The sequence below is a fragment of the Meriones unguiculatus genome, chromosome 9, assembly GCF_030254825.1.
Source record: "Meriones unguiculatus strain TT.TT164.6M chromosome 9, Bangor_MerUng_6.1, whole genome shotgun sequence".
In the NCBI taxonomy this organism is placed as follows: Eukaryota; Metazoa; Chordata; class Mammalia; order Rodentia; family Muridae; genus Meriones; species Meriones unguiculatus.
In genome coordinates, this window is record NC_083357.1 from 2,634,396 (window position 1) to 2,648,742 (window position 14,347).

At 48.2% G+C, this 14,347-nt stretch overlaps 1 long non-coding RNA gene across 1 annotated transcript; it reads right to left on the reverse strand.

The window, feature by feature from the left end:
* Positions 1–591: 591 nt before the first annotated feature.
* LOC132656566 (uncharacterized) lies at positions 592–9,671 on the reverse strand. The gene is made up of 3 exons (XR_009594324.1): positions 9,294–9,671; positions 3,377–3,534; positions 592–2,416 (listed from the first exon to the last, which is right to left on the reverse strand). It is a non-coding gene; the product is annotated as an uncharacterized LOC132656566 (long non-coding RNA).
* Positions 9,672–14,347: the final 4,676 nt, after the last annotated feature.

Sequence of the window (14,347 nt, forward strand, 5' to 3'; positions counted from 1 at the left end):
GGCTCAGAGTGGGCCATGACATGTTCAAGGTCACAGAGCCGCCTGACTGATCCTCTGTGTGATCCGGGACAAGCCTCTGGGACCCTTGACTTCTGAACCGCAGGTCTCCTGGTAGAGGCCCACTGCTTCTGCCCCGTTTGGGCCCTGCAGCCAGGCTGTGGAGCATATGAGCCAGCCAGGAGAGAGGCTTCCCTTCCCAGGGACAAAGGCACCGCCCTAGCCAGCTTTTCTGTCTCCATCACTCCAGTCATCAATCTCCTGTGTGGGCCAGCTGGGGGCCGGGCTGCAGACCCGGAGGCTCACTGCCATGCTTTCACAAGCCTGATAAACGAGCCTGCTGCAGAGGCTTGAAGGGTATCTGCGGAAAGGGGTGCTGAGCAAGATTCTAGAAGACCTTTTTACACATCCCATCAATCCTTGCCACCCGCCCAGGGACTAGAGGATGCTGGCAGCGACAGGAGGCTGGTCTTTGGTCAGAGTCAGAGGAAGCTGGTCAAGTCTTTTCCCAAGGGCAGGGGGTGCTAGGACTATCTCTCAGTGTGCAGAGGCATCACACACCGATGAGCAAGGGCCAGCCTCCCCAGACCCTCGGAGTCAAAGGGGGAGAGCCTCGGACTGTAACTAGCCCATCTCTTTTTCCTGGATATTGGAGGGTCTCTCCTTTGACAGGAGGGTCAGCCAGCATCAGCCTAAGCACTGAGATTTTCAGCCAATACCTAGTGTTCTGGAACCATGTGATAGAGCACAATGTGCATTATCTCATTTGAATCTCCACCTGAATACAGAGAAGTAGGTGTTATTAATCCCAGCTTACAGAAGGGAAAATGGAGGTCGGAGTGGCAGGGTGTGGGTTTGGCCCCAGATACATCTTTCTGTGTTATTCCCTGTACTCTTGTATCTGTTTGAGTTCATTGTTTGTGTGTGCGTTCACATATGCACGTGTGTGAGGGGTGGACATCGCAGGAGCACCCGCACATGTGTGAGTGTGTATAGAGGCCGGAGGTTCACCTTCAGGTGCTGTCCAACTTTTTCTTTCTTTTTTAATTTTTGTTTTTGCTCTTGAGACAGTCTCTCACTGGACTCACCGAGGAAGCTGGGGTGACTGGCCAGTGAGCCTCAGGCCCCACCTGTCTGTGCTCCCCAGTGCCTGAATTACAGGTGTGCAACACCAAACCTGGCTTTCTGGAAGAACTAAGGACCTCACGTTTGCAATTCAAGTGCTTTGAGGACTGGCTACCGGGTGTTGATCTGAGCTTCTTTTCGTTTCTACATTGCTGGGGCTGCGACCTAGGGCATGTTAGGCACGTTAGGTCTCTTGCTGAGCCCCACTCTCAGTCCCTCTGTGCTCTGTTTTAATGCTTGAGACTAACTTTACGTCTTCTAGAGTACTGCAATATTTGCTGAGTCTGTGGTATTATTATTATTATTAGATGCCTAATTCAACCGGAGATGGCTCCGGTTCAAATCCAGCATTTCCTGGCTGCCCTTGAACAGCTTAGGCATTGGCTCCTCTGAAGCTATAGTTGCTGATGATTGTTGGCGACCATGAAGGTGTGGGACTCAAACCCAGGTCCTTGGAGGAAATAAGTGCTCTTAATCACTGAGCAATCTTTCCGGCGCCAGAAAAACAGGTTCTTTGAGACAGAGTCTTACCATGTAGCCAGGCTGTTTTCAAACACTCAGTCCTCCTGCTTTAGCTTTCCGAGTGCTGGAATTGCAGGTGTGAACCCAGCTTGCAGGGCACTTTTTCCCCCTGAGTTAGTGCCTCACAAAGCACAGGCTAGACTCAAGTTCTCTACATAGCTGAGGATGAGGTTGAACTCCGACCTTCTTGCCTCTGCCTCCTGATTGTTGGGGTTCCGGGTGTGCACCATAATGCCCAGTGTATGCAGTGCTGGAGGTTGAACCTTGGGCACCACAAATCCTAGGCAAGTGCTCTGCCCACTCACCACAGTCTCGGCCCTGTGGGGGCACTTTTAAAGATAAAATGACACAATCCTGAAAAGAACGCATGATATCATGCTCGGATTACTATTACTGGTAGCGTGCCACTACTGGATATTGAGACTATTGCTAATACAGAATTACATTTGTTCCAACGGAAGATGGCATGGCTATTATGACTTCATTTGTTAAGGCCTGTGGCTCGCTAAAATGTCCTGTTCTAATGTTTGTGTCTTCTCTAGCAAAAGGACTTCCTAATGTGTGTATGTGTTATATATAGTCTTGCTAAGTAGCCCAGGCTAGCTTCCAGCTCTGGATGATCTTCCTGCCTCTGCTTCCTCAGTCCTGGGATCACTGTGAGTCAGCATGCCCAGCCTGACGTGGTTTAGTGACGACTACTGCTGTGAGACTAACCAAGATCATGCAGGGTTCGCGCTGCAAGAACGCAGGAGGATGGGAGTTACAGCGGGATCTGTGGCAACAGAAGCAAAGGAGAGAGAGAATGGCGTGAGTGAATGTGAAGGCAGTTTTCTGCTAGCTTCGAAGATGAAGAGGCCAGAATCTAAGGAGCGCTGTTACCTCTAGAACCTGGGAGAGATGCAGAACAGATTGTTCCTCCTCCTCGAATTCTTCCACAGGTATGAAGCCTTGCTAACTTATTTTGGACTTCTCACACTCAGAGCTAGAAGACTAACAAATCTGTGGGGTGTGTGTCTATGTGTATGTGTGTGTGTGTGTGTATGTGTATATGTGTGTGTCTATGTGTATTTGTGTGTGTGTATGTGTATATGTGTGTGTCTATGTGTATGTATGTGTGTGTATGTGTATATGTGTGTGTATCTATGTGTTTGTGTGTATGTATGTTTATGTATGTATGTGTGTGTCTATGTGTTTCTGTGTGTATATGTGTATATATGTATGTGTCTACCTGTTTATGTGTGTATGTGTATATGTGTGTCTACCTGTTTATGTGTGTATGTGTATATGTGTGTGCCTATGTGTTTGTGTGTATATGTGTGTATATGCATGTGTCTATGTGTTTGGGTACATATGTGTGTGTCTATGTGTGTGCAGGCTGGAGGTTGGTGTTGAGTCCCCTCCTCAATCATCCTCCATCTTATTTTTGAGACAGGCCTCTCACTGGACCAGCAGCTCTTGGATTCTGTTAGGGTGGCTAGTCAATGAGGATCTGTCTGTCTCTGCCCCTCCTCCATGCCTGGCTTTTAGGTGAGTGCTGGGGATGGACATGCAGGACCTTACGCTTGCATAGCAAGCACGTACCTCCCCACTGGGCCACCCCTCATCCCCACACGTGCTGTTCTAACCCACTGCTGTGTCCTGGTTGCCTTCTCTTCTTTACTGCAGCCGTGGGCTGTTCCAGCTGTTTCCCATGGAGATTCCAGAGGCTACATCACTGTGCTAAGTTTTTTACCTCAGGGAGTGTCCACCTGCCCAGCGATGGGGGAAGACTCAGAGTGGGAGCTTGATGCAGAATACTGAGCAGGAATCCAGCTTGCAGAGCTATTGTCTTTCGGCCGTGTAAGCTTGAGCCAGCTGAGATCTCTGAGCCTCAGGTTCCTTTTCTCTAAACTGGGCAGTGGAATACAGGAAAAGAAGTTGATTGTCTTGTCTCGGTGCTCAGTAGATTCCAAATCAGTTGAAGCTATTGCCTGCCTCCCTGTAACAATCCCTCCCCTCTCTTCCCTGGGAGAGCCCTTCTGCCTGGAAAAGCAGGCTCTCCAGGTCACATTCCGTCCCCAGGGTTCTCCTCAGTGCGGCCAGCTTGTCACAGACCAGCAAGGACAGAGTGCAGGTAACGCAGTGGAAACTTCATCTGGCCCAGCCTTCAGGAGTTGGAATGAACTCTTTGGACCTTGTCTATTGTAGGAGACTCCATGTTATGACTGTCCCCAATGGTCATTTGGGCAGGCACCCACACAAGCCTCGTGAGGTAGGAGGCTTTCAACTTGTGGTTTTCATTTGAAGCAGTGAGTTAAAACTGCATTTTGGTGACTGAAAGGAGCGAGAACTCTACCTTTTTCTTGTCATTGTTGTTTCTGTTTGCTTCCTCAGAGCTTACAAGTAGCAAGAGTCGATTGTTTAATTTTTAATGTGTGTGTGCATGTTTGCCTGTGCAGGTGGATGTGAGGGTGTGCATGGAGAGGGCAAAGGACGTCTTAAGGTGTGTCTTTCCTCACAGACCCGGAGCTTGCTGGCTTAGACTAGGCTGGCCGATAGCACTGAAGGCTTTTAAAAGATGTGTGTTGTGGGATCAGACTCAGGCCTCATACTTGAAAAGCAAGTTGCAGTAGTGACTGCTGAGCTCTCTCTCCAACCCTAGCACTGACTTAGGAAGGCTTTGCCTCCTGCCTTCATTTTGATTCAAATCTCACACTCCCTTCACTCTCCCACTCCTCCACCCCTGACTCTGAGCCCTCTGAGTCACTATCTCATGGAAATCACTCAACAGGCCTCTGAGGGAGGCACTGTTTTTCTGGCTCGAGAAAATTTAAGGAGGAGAGGACGGCTTACTGCCAGCATATGTTCTGACTGGGTGGGACCAGTTCTGAGGGCTATGAGTTCCATCAGTACTTCCCCTGATGTGCAGGTGAGAAAACACACGTGGACACAGGCCGAGTGCATAACCCCCTGACTCCAAGAACCGTGAGCTTTCCTCGGCCCAAGCTGCCCCTCTTAATGGCAAATTCAATCTCACTGGCTTTAAAGACCTCGTTACACTTTGGTTTCTTTTCTTTTCATTCTCTCTCTCTCTTTTTTAAACCACCTCAGAAGAGGCTGTAAAAATATTAAAACCAATTGCCATCATCTTTCAGATGGCTGCGTTATGAGATGTAGCTTTGAAATGAATGGAAATAATCGGAAACTCCCTCCCGGTTCCATTCTACGAGGGTGTTTCGGATTCATACAATATTTCTGAAAGCTCTCATAATGGGGCATGTGCACTTAGGGCATTAATGAAGTCGGCTCCGTGCTTGCTGGTCTCATTTCACAGAGCTAATTGTTAAGTGTTTTGCATACTTACAATTGAACTAAATTATTCCAAGCTAGCTGGTTTCAGGAAGTGTTAATTATATTTCAGTAGAGGAAAATCCAGGCTAAAAAACCATCCACTTAAAGCTTATCTATTTATGAACATCTCATTCTGGAGATCTCAAACATATATTTTAACGCAATGTGAATATTACGATTAATATTTCTTTACCAAAAGAATCTTTATTCTTTGAATAGCCCCCACCCACCCTGGCAGCCCCTTCCCCATCTTTCTAGTTTTATTCAACAGTCTAGTCTGAAAGTTGAAAGAAGCCTTCCTTTGTATTTCTGGCGCCTTGAATCCTTCAGCTGGATGCCAAGAACAGCATTAGCCTTATTCACCCCAAGACCAACTGGCCCTTTATAACGATATTAAGCAATTAACTTATGGGGTCTTTATAGGCCACTTACGACCAAGGGATCTCTTGCTTCTGGGTCTGGGGAAGCAGCTTGGTTTTCATCTGGGATTCAGGTTGGAGTGATTCCATGGCACAGGGGTATCGCTAAGGACTCTGTGCAAGGTTGGGGGAGGGGGAGATGATGTCCCAGTGGCTATCCCCACACCGGCACTGTTTTTCCCCATCCCTTCAATTCCTCATTGCACTGGAGTCAGAATGAAATCATGGCAACCTCTAGGAGTTATTGTGGACATAAATGTTTTTGTTTTGATCCCAGGTGTGGGATATGGGGCTGATTCAGATTGTCCACAGCAGCAAACTATTTGACTGGTGCAGGCTCTGAGAGGGGCCCTTTGCCAGCTGCAGATAGTTTAAATCTGAGGGCTCTGGAGAGGGAATACATGCCAGAGCCCAGAAAGAGAAAGGAGGGCTCCAAGAAAGAAGGTTGCTGGTGTCGTTCCCCAGCCTTGCTAATACTGTGACCCTTTAATACAGTTCATGTTGTGGTGACCCCAACCCTGCTCCTGAGGAGAAGTTGGAGCTACCCTGAAACAAAGATTGGACTTGATCCAAGGAGCTCGATAGCCCTAACCATCAGGAAGTAGCCTGGGAAGACTGTGCCTGTCACCCCGCTAACCTTACTGTCCTACCCAGCTTTGAGGTGTTGGAAAGGACTGGGATGGCGGAGGGAGGAAGAGGTTTAAGAAACCCAAATAAAATAGTTTTAAAAGTACGCTAACAAGAGGCACCCAGGAGCAGGGCTCAGAATCCAGGCATTAAGAAATGAAAATAAAATAAGAGTTAAAAAGTAATGCCAACAAGGTGTCTCTTTTAGATCCAGTGCATAATTTCTCCTCTGCTTCCTCTACTTGTGACGTTTCTTCTCTCACTCATGCGTATATTCCTACCCTTCTTCGTGCATACCCACAGAACCGTAAGCCCCCTCTGTAGCAGGGTTCTGGGCACACAATGCTGAGAGATGGCAGGGCCCCTGCCTGCAGGGACTTCGGCAGTCCATCCATACAGCTGAACCTCTCTGTCCTGAGAGAACTGGTTCCATAAACTTTCTTGGATGCTAAATTTCAAGGAGTCTCAAGCTCCTTGTGGAAGATGGTATAGTGTTTTTGATAAGACACATTCTAGAGGAACCCAGATACCTGACCCAGGGTAGACAGCAAGGGCATCGTGGTTCTAGTGCATTGTTTAGGGATAACAACCCGGGAGAAGCCTGTTCTTGGACAGCACCAGTATACTATTGCCTTTTAAATATTTTCTGTCCAAGGTTCGTTGACTCTTTGAGTATGGAGGGTTCAAAAATGGTGGGTCAACTGTAAACTGGGCCATCAGAACCACTGAATGGCTTCCTGAAAACACAGGACGTTAGATCTGAAGATGGTTCAACAGGTAAAGGCATTTGATGTATAAGCCTGACAACCTGAGTTTGATTCCTGGAACCCACCCAAAGATGGAAGGAGTGACCCAACCCTATAAAGAGGTCTTCTATTATCCACATGCAAGCCATGTGGATAATATATACACAGAGAGAGAGAGAGAGAGACAGAGACAGAGAGAGACAGAGAGAGAGACACACAGAGAGAGATAGACAGACAGAGGGATTAACTGGTTGATTGATTTCTGGTTGGGCTTTGGTACATACCCACTTGTTGACCCATCTGAGAGATTCCAGGGTTTCAGAGTCCTGATGCTCCAGTCTAGCGGGTTATTCTTTGAGAGCTGATGCTGTTGACTCCTGGGATATAGGAGGTTCTATACTGGCACTGTCCTGGTTTATTTGAATCTGTGTGGATCACTGTGCAAGGGCTATTTTTGGTTCACACAAGAGGATCCCTCACTCAAAGTTTTTTTTCCCCCATCAGGAAAGTCATTTTTTGTTATAAATAATGGCTAGAGGATAATGCATGTGTGCGGAGAGGCTGATGTTGAATGACAGCCTAGGCTCAGGATGCAAGAGGGATGTTAACCTTGCACATCAGCTTTCCAGGAGAGTCACACCCACATTTCTGCAGAGTGATGACCCCACACTTCTTCAAAATGATGAGGCTTATCCTTTCCGGGGGCTTCTACGGATGCTTATGCTTTGAGGTTCTGTATACTCTTGAACAGAACTACATAGAACAGTGGTTCTCAGCCTTCCTAATGCTGTGACCCTTTAATACAGTTCATGTTGTGGTGACCCCAGCCATAAAATTATCCCGTTACTACTTCAGAATTGTAATTTTCCTACTGTTATGAATCCTAATGTAAATATCTGATATGCAGGATATTATGATATGTGACCCTGTGGGGGGGGGTCTCAACCCAGAGGTTCAGAAACACTGACATAGACTAATCTTAATATGTATGTCAGGCTCGTATTAAGTCTCACAGGTCCTGCCCTTTGCAGGTATAAAATTGGAATCTGGGCCCCAGGATGGTATGGCCAACTGGCAGAAGAAGAGACGTAAAGAAGGTCACAGGACAGTAAGGTGACAGGAGTTAATGCATGGTACTTACACGGAACGAAGCCCACCAGCTCGGTCTGCCAGGTTCGTGTAATCTAGCGTCATCCCCCCGTTCTTCCTTCCAGCATCTGTCTCACACATCTCTCTGCTTTGTCAATGCACCCTGATATTTTTTTTCATCCTTCCAACTGGCAAAGAATGTCAGTTCTAGTCATTTTTCCATCTTACGCTCACTCCGTGCCTAGATGAACTGGATTCTCCCATCAGCCCACCACAGACCCCCATACCCAGCTTCTTAACATGGGTTCTGGGGACCAAACTCAGGTCCTCATGCCTGCATGACCAGCACTTTGCTGGCCGAGTTATCTCCATAGCCTTCTTCATTTTTCAAACAGGCCCAGGAGTTCTCAAACTTGTGATTCTCCTGCCTTGGCCTCCAAAGTTAAGATTAGAGACAATTCAGCTGGCTTGACATCTTATAGCCAGGGAGAATGCTTCAAGAATTGTTGATGGACTAGACAGATGCATCAGCTGGTAAGAACAATGGCTGTTCTTTCAGAGGACCGAAGTTCAATTCCCAGCCCCCACATGTTGGATCAGGGAAGTCAATGCCTTTTTTCTGCCCTCTGAGGGCACTGCACGCATGCGGTGCAAGATACCCATGCAAGCAAAAATACCCATATACAAAAAGAATAAAGTAAAGAAAGTGTTTAAAGAACTGGTGTTGAGGGCTGGTGAGTGGTTTCATGGGTAAAGTAACCTGCCTCCAAATGTCATGACCTGAGTTGAGTCCACGTGGTGGAAGGACGGAGCTGACTCCTGAAAGAACTTCTCTTACCCACGCACACACACAAGTAAGTTATTTTAAGAATAAATTTTAAAAACTTGTCGTTGAGCGAGGGTGGAATGACAGAGGAAGCCTGGCAGGGCTGAGAGACTAGGAGGGAAGGGCGTTGAGAGGAGCAGGAGTCAGTTCTGGGGAGGCAGCCACGTTTCAAGGTGGTGTTGACACAAGTAGTAGCTGCTACCACTGGGTGGCGCAATACAGACCTTTGCGGTCATGGCAGAACCTTCCAGGGAGGCCGCAGGTCCCGCTTCCTCTAAGAGGTGTGTAGCAGGGGAGGACCCGAGAGGGGCACCCCTCTGGTCCCAGGACAGGATGGGGGTGGAACTGAACCACAAGGGTATCAGCAGCAGAGGCCACCACGTTCACCCGGCTGCAGAAGCTCCATAAACCTGTCTATGAAGGGGGAGGGGAACTTCTGCGGCCGAAGTGGAAAGAACTGGGCCTTGGCCACTGTGAGGCTTTTTTTCCACTTCCACTCCGGGGTCGTCGCAGTAACGCTGCCTCTGCTCCTGCGACGCAGCGGTCTCCGAACGCACAGGCTCCTGCCACACACGTTTCCTGCCACAGTACCGACACATACCGAGTACTCACAGTTTGCAGAGTTGGCCAGTTAATGGGGAACCGGAACCCGGGGCCGGAGGGGCAGGGGAAGGAGGCACAGGTCCTCAAGAACAGCTCTACAACTCTTCCGACCGCTTCCTCGATGGTGACAGAAATACAGAGATGGGAACCGGAAGGCCGAGGTGCACTCACCCCTTGGCATCTGCAACAGCCCTCCACCCCCGCCATCCTTTTCCAGAAGTTATATCCATGCGTGAGTGCGGCTCGTGCCGTCTCTGACGTCCCTACACTCTCACATCAATTCAGGTGGCAGTTTAGAGCCAATTAAAATTGCTAAGCCACAGGCAGTGAGTGAAATCTCAAGGATTAATTTGCTCAGTGGAGTATTAATCTGTGCAGTGTCATAGGTGCTTTTTTATTATAGCAACCTGCAAGATGGAGCTGAGGAGGCACACCCCTCCAGTGTTTGGCTGTAAATGCTCTAATTGGTCCCACTGGGCTGCATGTGGGCGTGGCTTCACCTCCTCCGAGCTCTGGGAAAGGGCAGAGTCAGCAGTTTGGGCCTCCAGCTGAAGCAGTTACAGAGCCAAGCTCTTCTCCTGGCTCCTCCCTTTCTCCCTCATCCGGCAGAGGCAGGCTTTCTCTTGGTTTAGCCCCTCTATACTCGGCACTGCCTCCTGAGCAATACAAGGGTCAGGTCGAACCAACCCCCAGGACTTGCTACTGGGGCTTTGCAATCAGAACCCTGAGCAGTTAGGAGGCTAAGTGACTCTGTATTCAAGTTAAATGTTGTGACAGATACAGCCCGACTTCACCTCCACTAGCCAGCCACCCTTCCTGCCTCAGAGGCAGCCCAAAGAGCAGAAGTTAGCCACCGAGGAGGTTCCCAGGCCCCCACATTGGACATAACATGACTCTGTCCAGCCGGCCTCGGTACCGGAGACCCTTGCCTTACTGCACTTTCTTTTCCCATGAGAGCTGGGTTCAGCAGAGTGTTCTAGAAGGATCTCAGCCTCTGTGGCTGCAGCATCCCAGGTCAAAGATGTGACCATGGAGCCTGGAGAGCTTTGAGGTGAGTGCAGAGGGTGAAGCAGTGTGGCCACCAGTAGGTGGCCCTTTAATACAGTGGCTGATAATCATACATTTGGAGCCAAGTAGAGCTGGATTCCAGTGTCCTTTCTGAACTTGTTTTCTTGGGAGAGTGGAGATCGAAGCATGTACACCGAGGGGTGTGCTGTATACAAAGTTAGTGCAGAATGTGTGCAGGAACCCTCCCCCAACAATGCTGACTTTTAGCAGCGTGTTAATAGCACTAACGAATTGTCCTCAGGGGGCCCCAAATTTGTTATGTTTCCCTCTTTTTTGATGACTACCAACTTTACCTGATAACAACAATTACTGGTCCGGCCCACCTCACCTGAGGGTATGACAATGAGGTGGGATATTACGTAGGCCAACTTTGAAAATGTGTAGTTGGCAGTTAAATGTAAGCTGAGTTAGAGCCTCCTCTCCCCAAATCCTCTAGAAATAATGTCTTAGTCCATTTTCTGTTGCTATAACAGAATACTCCAGGCAAGGAAGTTTATACAGAAAGGAGGCTTATTTGGCTTTTACAGAAAGGATGCTTATTTGGCTTTACAGAATGCTCAGCAACTGGAGAGAGAGCTCCATGCTGCTCCATGCATGGAGGAAGGGTGTAAAGGAAATAGATGGATGGGGAAGATGGGAAGGGACGAAGAAACTGACTCAATTTATAAACAATCAGCTCTCCCAAAACTTTACCCCTCCTTGGTGAGAATGGAGTCTCAAGGCCCCAACCATCTCTTCAATGCATTGAAACCTCTCAACACATTTTATTGGGATCCAGGTCTTTATCTGAGGGCTGGAGAGGCTCCCATTTTACAGGACTCTGTGGCAGTGGGGTGAAGTGTAATCTGAGTTCATGGTGACCAGCGACAATGACTGTGGGTGACGTGAGTAGTAAAGACGCTTGCTCACCAGGCCCTTGCTCACCTGGCATGTGGGCATGCCTGCAGGCCCAGCGACTTGGTATTCAAGGCCAGCCTGAGTAACTAAGCAAGAGCCTAGGTAATAATTTTTTTAAAATGGTTGAGAGTGTAGCTAAGAGAGAGAGTGTTTGTCTAGACTATGAAGAGCCCTGTGGAGAGACCAAAAATCAGACAGACAGAGAAAAGTCCCCAGGTAGAGTCAGGCATGTGGGGCATGTGGGTTGCCCTGAAAGAGGAGGAGAGAGCGTGACACACACGCATGCCACCCCCACAAAGGACCTGGCTTCTCCTGCCTCTCTCTGAACCTTGAAAGGGAAAAGGAAGATAAGGAGAGAGAGCCATCTATTGACTGAGGAGAGGACAGCCTGGGGGCAGAGTTGTGTTTGCCTGGTAGTGGGGCCTCAGTTGAGCAGCTGTGTGGTGCTTTCTGTGGGTGGTGGTGCGAGGAAGCTTCACCATGATGTGATGGTTAATCGAGACAGCTTGACGGATTCAGAGTCACCAGGGAAAGCGGACCTCTGGCTAAGTCTATAATGGAAGCCCCGCCCTGATTGTAGGTGGCGGCGTTTCACAGGCTGGGGGCCTAAACTTTGTAAGGACCAAGCAGCCTGAGCACCCGCATCCATCTCTCCGCCTTCTGACTGCTCACGTGATCAGCCACCTCCCACTCATGCCATCATGCCTCTCCTGTCACAGTGGAATAGATCCTTCTTAAACTTCATCTCAGATAAAGCATTTCTCTCATAAACCACTAGTGGCCAGGCATTTGGTCACAGCAATGAGAAAAATAATACACATACTGAGCACAATTAGGTCCTCATCAATGGGGCTTCCCACCCCAGTCCCTTCTCCCTATGAGATCCCTGAGGCTCTCAAGGTGGTGGTGAAGGCACATTATGTTAATCCTCTTCTGCACATAAAGAAATGGGGACTCATTTCTTCTACTATCTCCCCAAGATCACATTACTGGTAAGCCAAGCCAAGAAGTCAGGATTATAGGACCCGGTGTGCTGGCTGTCAACCCTGCCTTTGAGACCTCCCTTCCATTTGGCCTGGTTCAAATGTCCCTCCTTTCAAATGCAGATATTAGGCTAGGCCCAGTGGGCTGGATCTCTTTGCTCTTGCCAAGCTAGAACCCCAGGCAGAGAGAAACATAAATTCCTCCCTTTAGAAAGCAGGGGTCAGGGCTCTCAGAGGTCAACCTTCCAAGACACATGATTGCAGAAGGGCAATGTTGGCGAAGGCGGAGAAGGTCTCTGATCTTCATTTCTCATTGTGGAAGGAAAGCCTTGATGGAGTCGGGGCAGCAAGTGGCCCATGACTGGACACAATCAGGGTAGTTAAAGGAGACTTTGTCCTGCGGGAGCTGCAGACAGTGAAATCCATGTGTGTTAGGAAGTGCTCTCCCTGGCAGTGGTTGCTGGGAAGCCTGGGCTGCAAGTATAGCCAATATCTAGTTGTGCAGGGGACAACCAGCGGATGCAGATGGCTTAGGGGATGCTTGCCGAGTCGGATAAGGCATGTTTGAGTTTGGTGCAATAAAGTCTAGAGTCATGAAAGCCCTGGGAGACACTCACGTTCTCTGGAGGCCTCTCACAGGCCAGAGGCCTGTTCCTGGCCTGCTTCATACTTAGGTAGGCTGGTCCGAAGGTTTCAGGAAGTGACTGGAGTCACAGTCAACAGGCTTGGGTTGAATGTTATTTGGTGTGGTTGATGGAGACAGACGACAGGAGGAGGCAGCACGGTAATGGGCTGGTAAGTGGATGCCTAGCTCATCCCCAGCTGCTTTATTGACTCTTTCTCTCAAAGCTCAAAGGCCTGAAATGCAAACAGTACTGTTTGGAACCGCCAATTAGCCTGGAGACTACTCCTTTAGAGGGGAATCTTGGTCCGTTTGAGTTGCTGCTGAAAAACCTGTGCAGGAGGCAAATGGAGTCAGCCACTGTCCATAGAACATTTTCCCCCACCCTTCTCTTTTTACTTAAATTTATTGTTTATAGTTTATCCTGCATTCATGTGTGCCTGCATGCCAGAAGAGGGCACCAGATCTCATTAAAGATGGCTATGAGACACCATATGGTTGCTGGGAATTGAACTCAGGACCTTTGGAAGAGCAGCCAGTGCTCTTAACCTCTAAGGCATCTCTCTAGCACTCCCCACCTTCTGCAACATGGTTGTTCTTAGAAATTCCCTCAAACAATCACCTAGTTTCTGCTCCCTGGGTCTCACCTTCCAAAGTGACAATATTTATATCTGAACTAATTTATACAATAGAAAAGTTACAGAAAGAGAATTTGGTGTCAATGTTAATAATTTTTTTAACTTTACATTATGTGATCCGTTAACATTAATATTTAATTTAATGCAGTCAAAAGATTAATGCTTGTGTTTATTTCTAAAAAAAGGCAAAGATGCTTCAGGCTGCTTTTCAGCTTGGTTGAGCTTTGGGGGGAAAAAAAGACAACAACCCATCCAGCATGGAAGAAATGTATTCATGCCGTAATAATACAAATATCTGCTCCCTCACCCACTCTCCCTCCTCAGCTCCTAAAAATAAGCCACAGGGTTCTAATGGGGACACTGATTAAATATTCGGCTCTGTAATTTATGCCCAAGTGAATCCCAACAGGAACCAGAGGCCCTGGAAATCTGTTGTGAAATAATTATCCTGAATGACATTGTGGAGATGGCCTGCAAGGGTGCTGTCAATAATGCATTAGCCCAAATCTGTTTGAAATACGGCAAGGAAATTACACAATCTTCATGGGAACCTGAAAGAATTATCAGTAAACAAATTTAATCAACTTGATGTTATGCATACCACTCTACCTCTTATTATCTGATCATCTGGGTTTAGAACACTCAGGGGAATTGAATGATGTGGGATGCAAGGCTGCGGCAGACGCTCTCTCTCTCTCTCTCTCTCTCTCTCTCTCTCTGTGTATACACACTGGATGGAATCAGCCTAGGGTCTCTGCATTTCTCCTTGTTAGCTGCATTTCATTTGCATTTTTCCTCTCTGTCTGATTGTTGCCTCTCACCCTGCTCTGACCTGGCTCTGGGACTCACATTCCT